This window comes from Diadema antillarum, unplaced genomic scaffold (genome assembly GCF_040938485.1).
Source record: "Diadema antillarum isolate AM-2024a unplaced genomic scaffold, OU_Dant_1.0 seq00000962_RagTag, whole genome shotgun sequence".
Taxonomy (NCBI): domain Eukaryota; kingdom Metazoa; phylum Echinodermata; class Echinoidea; order Diadematoida; family Diadematidae; genus Diadema; species Diadema antillarum.
The window spans coordinates 679394-687894 of NW_027271809.1; the positions used below are offsets into that span (position 1 = coordinate 679394).

The following is an 8501-nucleotide window of genomic DNA, read 5'->3' on the forward strand; positions in this document are numbered from 1 at the left end:
GCCATTCATGCATAGAGACATAAGCAACCACTGCAAAACATGCATCGCCTGTGAGTCAATCCGACAACCAAATCCCAAACACAAAGCCCCACTCCAGAACATCAAGACTGATCACCCACTTCAGATGGTCTTTGCCGACATTGCCGAACTCCCAACTTCACGAAATGGTTACCGCTACATACTGGTTGTCGTCGACCACTTCAGCAAGTACACCAACATCTACCCCATGCGAGACCAAACAGCCCAGACAGTAGCCAAAATCCTGTTTGAAGAGTATGTCAAAGAGCATGGAGTTCCTGAATCTCTTCACACAGACCAAGGAAGGCAGTTTGAAGCCAGAGTAGTTCAGGATCTCTGCCAAAAGCTTGGTATTCGGAAGTCACGGTCCTCACCATATCACCCCCAAGGAGCTGGCATTGTTGAAAGAGCGAACCGAGTGATAAAAGATCAACTTGCAAAGTACATAGCAGGCCAAGGAGGAGACTGGGACAAGCACATACATCAACTCCAACTAGCATACAACACCAGTGTCCATGCCAGTACTGGTTTAACGCCATACTTCATCATGCACGGGCGTGAAGCAAGAACACCAGCCACTACCACATGCCCAGTTATGACTCAACCGTACGATTCACAGCACGAGTACGTCACCGACATATGTTCCCGACTGAAAAAGGCCTTTCAGTATGCCCAGCAGAATGCAGACCAAGCCCAACACCGTCAGAAAAGAGACTACGACACATCTACCAGAACCATCAGGTATGCACCAGGAGATCTCGTTTGGCTGCACGATCCTGTTAATGCAAGGCATAAACTAGAGCCAAACTGGAAAGGACCATACAGCATCATCGCAGCATCACCAGACAGCTTGGACTACAAGATAGTCGACATCCACAACCAAAATTGGAAGAAATTGGTTCATCACAACAGACTCAAACTGTTTCGATCCAGAGCCTTTCTACAGAGTAAAGGACCACCAGTGTCACATCCTCCTTAAGGTGACCAGAGTAAGCAACAAAATCCCAGCACCCCAGCCTCATCATCACCTGTAAGTGACGAGAGGAGACCCACAATTTCCTCTCCATCATATACTTCACTTCCTGCTTCGATAGAGGTACCATGGTCAGCCATCACCCCAACTCCAGCTGACCAGTTCCAGCCCCGAGATGATCAGCAGATTCCAGGTCAACGCCAGGTTCACCCAGCCGACCAGTTCCAGCCCCGAGATGATCAGCAGACGGCAGGTCAATACCAGGGTCCCCCCGGCAGAGACGAGACTGACCAACAGCCTAGGTCAGACTCGGCTCCACGACATCAACGCCATGACCAATCCATTCATCACCAGGCGGCAGACGATTCTGACCATTCGTCACGGTCAGAAGAGTCTAACACACAGCCACCAATCCAACCGGTTCGACTTCGAGCTGAGCCGGACGATGCTGAACGACCACGCCAGCAGGCCAGGGAGCAGCAGACGCACCACCAGCCCATCCAGCACCTCAGACCAGGCCAGATCAACCTACCTGAGGGACGAGTACATCGCCACCAGCCCATCCAGCACCCCAGACCCAGCCAGATCAACCTCTCTGAGGGACGAGCACATCCCCTTGCCCACTGCAACCAGGGACCACAACCTCCCCGGGAAAGCTCCACCGGCCCGGACGTCGACGACCACCAAGGCAACATCCCACCACAACCACCCCGGGAAAGCTCCACCGGCCCGGACATCGACGACCACCAAGGCAACATCGGGCAATCCACACCGCAGCAACAGGTATCTGGTGAAACAGCGCACCAACCAACCGCAGCCCGAGCACAGGGAGAAACCAGGGAAAGACAGGTTACCCAGACTCGTTATGGTAGACAGATTAATAGGCCGCAAAGATTTCGAGATTATGAAATGTGAGATGTTCGGATTTATCAGAAGGATTGGTTAGATTTTGCCAAAATTGTAATTACTGTGATAATATGAAGTTTGGAAAAAAAAAAAGTAGAAAATAGGAGCATTAAGGTGCATCAGTATGTTTATGTTAAAGTTGTTAGCAGTTAGTTTTTGAAGGCAGTAAGTGATTAATGGTGTTTGAAAAGCACTATTAAAGTGAGAAGAGTATTAATTGTATTTTGGGTGTATATAGGGAGATGAACCAAAACTATTGATTTTATTTTTGGTTTTGAAATGTTTATAGTATGAGAAACGCCACAGGAAGGTAACTGGTGTAACACAGATGAAAAAAAAAAAATAAGTAAATCAAAATTAGAGTAAATAATAGTATATGAATTGATAGTGTTTGTATAGCACAGTGTTTGTATAGCGCATAACACAAGGTGATAATACTTTGATGTGTTTATATGCTGAAATAAGTATGGAAAAATGGGTATGGAAAAGAGAATTGATTAGTTATGAGAGGTAAGTTAATATATATGTGTGTAATTTAGATAAAGTGGATTAAGAAGTGTTGTTAACAGAAACAGAATATTGGTTGTGAACAGAAATGGAATATACTGTCGTTAACAGAATATTAATTGTCAGGAAGGAATATATGTTACATTGTATATTTTGATTAGGATAGAAAGACGGAAGATGAGAAGAAAGTGATGAATTTGGTTAGGGTAGGAGATAGACTGAGAAAGTGTATTTATACAGGAAAAGTGATGTTTAGTGTTATAGTATACGTAGATTAGTGATTTTGGAAGGAGGATAGAAGATGAGTAAGCGCAGTGTATAAAGTTGATTTGAGAAGAAATAATAGCAGTTTGAGATGATTGAAGGAGTATTTAAAGAAGAAGGAATTGTGTTTTTGATGTGATCAGTGCGATCAGTTTGACAAAATAGGATATATGTTTGATTTCATTTTTTTTTTGAAAAAAAAAGTATAAGAAAATGAGGACATTTTATTTTGTAAGAGGAAGACTGATTTGTAGGGACTTATTTTGAACCATTTATTATCAGTGTTTTCCCCCTTCTGTTATAACATGTACCACCCCTCTACACACCAATACATCAACCCACACTACATACATATTCACATCCACATGCATCCACGCACCCCACCTATCACAGACACACCACATATCACATGACATTTTCCCGCTCTTTTCACTTCACATCCATTGGTCCCTGTAATACTGAAAACATGCCAAAATCACCCAAGCCTACACATCATTTACATATTATGAATATTTAGCTGTAACCTTTGTTTCCTTATTTGCATGTTTTGTTATGTTGATTCTGTATATGAATATTCATGTTACAACCTGGATTTTCATGTGAACTCATGCTAAATTACGAAGAATAAACGGGCTACAAGTTAGTTAGCCAGGGGACTCCTTCCAGGTACCACGTGTGTGCTGCTGTAGTCTGCTGTTGGTGTACATGTGATGAGTGCTAGAGAGCTGAGAGAACCCGAGCCTTACAATAACATGCATCCCAATAATTGCATGCACCAACTGCTTTTACCATCTGTTGGTACTCTTCTTGGTCCTTCTTAGCATCTCGTAAATTCAGAGAAGTTGCACATCTATTAAATTATAGTGGAGCTCAACACATTCTGTGTCAACTTTATCATTTATGAACACTCGCGTACAAGGACAAGGTACACCCATGGAGCTACTAGAGTAAAATATCCCGTTTGCGGCAGTTTAAGCATTGTTAAGGGTTTTTCCAACTTGTAAACAAATCAGGCAAATTATTTTCAACCATTTCATATATCATAGACAAGATTATTCATTAACACAATTGTTTTCATGAAAGAAATTTACCATTGACCAACGTAGTTTTCATGATTTACCAGGGCAAAACCTGGCACAATTTTCGCCGATAAGGGCGATATGCGACGTAGTATTTCTGCTTGCGGCACGATGTACAATCCCTATGCAATACGCGCGTGCTCCGCGATCTTTAGCTGAACGCCTTCACATGCCTCGCAAACATTGCGTAAGCGCCAATTCCCATTGCGAAAGCACGTGAAAATAGCGTGCGCACATGCATTGGCCGCAAACAAGATCACAATTCTGGCGGTGTTGTTGATGTCTTTCTCGTGTTTTTCTCATTTTTTTTCGATGGTAACAGCCACTTTCCGAAAAAAATGGCGGCCCACATCGGCTCGCGAAAATTCTATTTTACGTGAGGATACGTTTTCAAAATCCATGAACATCGAGAAAACGACAAAAAAATCCAGTTTCTTGGACCATTGTTTCTTAACTGTTATGTTAAGAAGTACCGAAAATTTCATTTTGAATGCGATATGTTGTCATTTAGGTGAGAAAATTTCACTTTCGTCAGAGATCGTGCCCATTTTATCGGTTGGTTTTTGTTGATTGCTAGTGTGTTAGTATATGTGTAGTGTGCATGTAACAGTGCACTGCTGTGTTTAGCTGTATATTACCGTGTATGTTGTACCTGCCGCGAACGGCTGCACGGCCGCTTACTGACGCAGTTACTCTAGTTGTAGTAGCTCCATGGTACACCACACTATCACGACACTAGTCACTACATAGCATGCAGCACTAAATCGAAACCACATCACATCACATCACAGGTAACTCAATACATGGGACTGGTGTGAAACTATGCGGATATATCGCAATTTAAGTAAGAAATATGAAACACAAAAGCAAAGAAAATTAACAAAAATACAGAGAAGAACGAAATAAATAACGATATGGACACGAACCTGATAATTTGGTGTTGAAAATGTCCTGTCAATTACTGTAAATAAGCCGGAAATATCCTTGCTAAGTCCCACCAACAGCTCCACTCGTCTTCCGTCCAACTAAATTAAGCCCACATAATATCATTCCACCCAATTGGCCAAGGCCTAATTTAGTGTATCCGTAAAACGTCGGTAAGGAAGGAAACTTTCCGTCGAGAGAGCGGTTAGCGAAGAAGCTGCAAGTCAAGTGTGCTACACCATGTGAATAGAATGTAAAACGACGATTTTTTTTTCAACGTTATTTTCATTTTGATTGCAATTATTTTTTTTCAAGATATTGATTCCTGATTTTTATCTAGGCCTACTTGGTACTTGCTAGAATAATCCTATGGTAATAATAGATGTCAATAACAATAATACGAAAAGAGAAAATATCTTCGGAATAACGTTAGGGCCTATGAAATGTACCGGTAACGAATCGTCATAAAAAGAATTCAGCATATATATGGATTTTTTTTCAAGCATTATGAAGAGAGTAATTGAGTTACATTTTTGAAAAAAGGCATCGGTATAATCTTACTCATAAGAAGCATATATAATTCTTTGTTTTGTAAGTAAAAGGAATGTGTATTGTTTTTTATTATGATTGTGTGAAATGTTCTTCACATTGCATTTAGGTTACCAATATCACCATTTGTTTTACATTTTCTTATCATTGCCTTATCCCATGACACTATGTACTATTGTAGTCTTTCTATCCAGAGATGACCGCACTTAGATTTATTCAAAACTTTGAAAAATCTCAACTTTTTAATTCACTGTCGGATTTTCCTCAAACTTCACTGATGTGAAGTTGTATCTCCTAACATTAAATTCTGCATTTACTGAATATAGGCCTATAAGTGTAAGAAATTGGTTGACTTTCTCATTATGTCAGTAGAATCATTTCGATCATTGTTTAACAATGCTTTTCAGCATTAGTATTTCATATAGGCCTATATTGCACATCTGAATTAATATTTTGTTGTGAAATGTACAAGAAGAATAGAAATGTTGGCAAGAAACAAAAATAGAAATGTTAAAGAAAAGCTCAACATTTCTCATGCTCCCTGGCATAATGATTGAAAGATCATCATTTTCAAATTGAATGACTTGATGCAAATAATATGGGAACATATTGTGCTTTTATTTTATTCTTTTTAAGAAGAGAAAAGACATTTTGTACGCAGTGTGAAAGAAACTCTTGTGAGACATTTTTTTTCTGATTTGGAGGATCACGTCACTCTCTCATAAAATAAACTAAAACCACAGAACGATGATGTTCCAGAACTTTTTACCCCTTCCCTGTATGGGGCGAATCCAGGAACTCTGTTAAGGGGGGGGGGGGGGGGCGCAACTAATGTTTCTGGTGCCACTTCCGGGCTTCAGTTCTTTTTATTTATTTTTTTTAACGAAAAATAAAGGGGGAGGGGGACGTGCGCCGGTTGCGCCCCCTCTGGATCCGCCACTGCCTTCCCCTCCCCCATTAAAGAAGCTGTCGCTATTTGTTTGTTTGTTTTTTATTCATTCTGAATAATGTATGATAAAGAGGAATTTCTCTTTTTCATAATGATCAAAATACCTCGTGAGACCAAGAGAAAGGTTACATCAAAGCCAAATACATGGATTTGCGACATCAAATAAGACTGTATCAAGAGGCATGAAATTAATATCACGTGGTACTACTAGCTAAAATTAATGATCGGCAAAAGAGCTGATTTAATCACGCCGAACTGTCTCGAGAAGGACGCCAGGTCCCATATCAGCACTATATTCATTAGTGTAATGTACAACAATTTCACGTAACAAAACATGTATAGGTGTCATTAGACTTTTATCATTCTTTATATCATCTTCTATGTTATTCATGTTTTACTCCAGTCTCGGTATACCGTGCTTAAACTATGGAATTTTAATGTGGGAAACATGCATCAATTTCTTTTAGAAAAAATTCTACCACTTCAAAAAAAAAAGAAGCCATTGAAATTCAGTTTCACCTTAAATCCGCGTGCTCATACATTTACTGAGGACTTATTTTGAAGTGACAAATTACTAAACAGTGGCAGATCCAGGGAAGAGCGCACCGGGCGCCCCCCCCCCCCCCCCTTATTTTTGTCAAATCAAAGAAATAAAAAGAAAATATGGGGGAGGGTGCGTGCGCCCCCTCCCCTCTTTAATTTTGTAAAGGCGCCCCCTCTTTATCATATGGAATTCCTGGATCCGCTCCTGCTAAAGGTAAATAATTTATACTTATTCCAGCTGGGACAATTTATGTTTAAATACAAAAACGAAAACATATATATCTTAATATTCAATCAAATCTATTATCGCAACGACAATCTATCCTTACTCGACGTTCAAGTGAATATCATTTCAGTATACGGCATTACCTCTATAAAGAACAATTCTTGCGCAAAATATATTTGTTTCACTGTAATGCCCTCAGATTCTGGAACAGTCTTGACAACACCCTCAAAGACTAAAGATGGTATGCCTCGATCTGCCCCCCCCCCCCCCCCCTTCCAATGAAAACTGGAAAAAAAAAAAAAACGTTGTCATCCTTTTTTAAAAACTGAAAAAAAAAACTTTTATCATCTATGTCATAAATAGTCCAGGTTTTATTAATTGGCAAATCTTCATATAACCATGCCTTGGCGATTTTTCGGGAAAAAAAAAAACAATTGTAGACCACTCGTTTTTGTTTCCCTTTCTTTCTTATGCCTATGTATATCTTTAATTGGTTTCTTTTTTCCTGCCAGTCAAATTCCGTCTTTGTTTTTGTTCTTGTCCTTGTTATAATCCTTTCTCTCTGTCCCTTTCGTCTGACGTCATGATGTCAAGATTTTCACATGGAGTCCTTGACTGATCTTGAATGCCCTTTCTTATCTTCCAGAGTATAATTCACAGAATTTACAAGATTTGCTTGTCTTGTGGATTTCTCTTTTTCACATCAAACAATCTAATTGTGATTGCTTACTTTGTTCACTTATCGAAATAAAGACAAAATTATACTCTGATTGTATTATGTATATTATTGAAATTTCTGTTATTTGAAATTTTTTATTCATATAAGCATTGCCTATATGTTTATCACCCTCTATTACTTTATGTTATGAAAATAAGATAACTTGAATTGAACTGAAATGAATTCTTGAGATGATGCTAGCCCTGAGAACTTTGATGTGAAAGCTTGATCAACACTTTTAAAAAACGAAGATTTTGCTTAATTTAATGTATTCGGTCATTAGAGGGAAATAAAACTCAAATTTATGTGGATTGAGTGAATGGAGCAATATCATGAGTAGAACATAATCAGCGAAGTTTGAGGAAAATCGGGCAATCCATTGAAAAGTTTTAAATTTGTAAAGTTTCGATGCAACCATCCCGGGACGAGAACACTAATCCGATCATACCAAGTGTGGAAAACGATACATGTTTTATATAAAGAGAATTCCACAACATTTCATTTACAGGTACACGTACATTACTTTGACTTGTAACTGGCAGCAAAGAAAAAGACAGAATTTCGTAATTTTTGAACTGATTTACTGATTTTCCTCAAACTCTCACTGATGCATTCCACCAATATTGCTGCTTCAATTCCCCTTCATTCACACCACTATCGTATAGGGCAATAATTCCCCGTGGTTATGAGGTTAGAGTAAAGATTGGGGTTAGGGTTGGGTTTAAGGGTTAGGATTAGGATTAGGATTAGGGTCAGGGGAAGGGTCCGGGGTAATTGCCCAGGGGTAATTGCCCTAGACCACAATATACATAAATGTCCCGAGTTTCATTTTCCTTTTACAATAC

General features: G+C 39.6%; 1 protein-coding gene across 1 annotated transcript in view; it reads right to left on the bottom strand.

Annotated features, from left to right (window-relative positions):
* The window catches only part of LOC139741928 (tyrosine-protein kinase CSK-like), a 72953-nt gene extending 68197 nt beyond the window's left edge, over nt 1-4756 (bottom strand). Inside the window, exon 1 of the mRNA XM_071652499.1 lies at nt 4674-4756. The gene's annotated coding sequence lies outside the window, so the exon portion shown is untranslated. The remainder of the gene's footprint in view (nt 1-4673) is intronic.
* Between the last annotated feature and the right edge of the window lie 3745 nt (nt 4757-8501).